This window comes from Trachymyrmex cornetzi, unplaced genomic scaffold (genome assembly GCF_001594075.2).
Source record: "Trachymyrmex cornetzi isolate Tcor2-1 unplaced genomic scaffold, Tcor1.1 scaffold249, whole genome shotgun sequence".
Classification (NCBI taxonomy): Eukaryota; Metazoa; Arthropoda; class Insecta; order Hymenoptera; family Formicidae; genus Trachymyrmex; species Trachymyrmex cornetzi.
In genome coordinates, this window is record NW_017297155.1 from 42,679 (window position 1) to 43,711 (window position 1,033).

General features: G+C 32.9%; 1 pseudogene; it reads right to left on the bottom strand.

Moving 5' to 3' along the window:
• The window catches only part of LOC108761503 (putative nuclease HARBI1), a 5,447-nt pseudogene that overhangs the window by 667 nt on the left and 3,747 nt on the right, over positions 1-1,033 (bottom strand).

Below are 1,033 nucleotides of genomic sequence, written 5' to 3' on the forward strand. Positions count from 1 at the left end.
GTTGATAATGAGGCTCGACCACCGGAACTTCATTATCTAAATTTTCTATTTCTTCATCATCTTCTAACTGATCATTTAAAATCAATGAGATATTATGGAGAACAGCACATGCCACTACAATTGATGTAGACGTTAATAATTTTGTCGTAAGCCCTTTTGACAAACAAGGAAATCTCCGTTTCCATATACCAAATGTCCTTTCGACAATTCTTCTTGTTCTTCCGTGAATCGCATTATAACTAAAACAAAAAAAATACATATAAAATAGTTGTATCATGTTTATTAATGACACATACACACATACGTGAGCGAGCGTGTGCGTGCGTGTGTGTCAGTAATATAATTATATGTATAAAAGAATTTTTTTAATTGTATTTATAAAATACATGTATCAAACCTTATTTCTTCATCCGTTGTAAGATTACCAATCGGTGTAAATAAAAAAGGTAATATGGGATATCCAGCGTCTCCAACCAGCATTCCATCCAATTCACCTTATCTATATCGCATATATATGCGAGAATTTTGAAAAATTCGGCTATCGTGTTCACTTCCTGGTCATTCAGGAACGATATCTAAAATTTCTGTCTTTGGCCCAACAACAACCTACAAAGAGGAAATGAGATGAGAATATGAGGTAATTTTTGTTTTGTATATGCTCTTTTATACGAAATATAATATTTTCTTATAGTGTTTTTCATTAGCAGAACTGGTATGCACTCAGTGAACATTAAAGCCGTTGTACAATTATCTAATCTGAATATAAAAGTGAGATCTCAATTGATAAAGTATAGATCAAACAGAGAGGTATAAGAGCTCACTGAGCGCTCAGTGAACGGTCGTGCTTCTGGATGCACCCTATATTTTATCAAATATCATAAAAAAATGTATTGAGAATTTTGCGGTTTAACTCATTTCTATATTTTTATTATATTAAACATACATTTTTACATCGATTTGTATACAAAAGCTTTAAAGGGGGGATCCCGATTAATCACTGCTTTATTGGACACCACCAATCACAGTGGCCAGC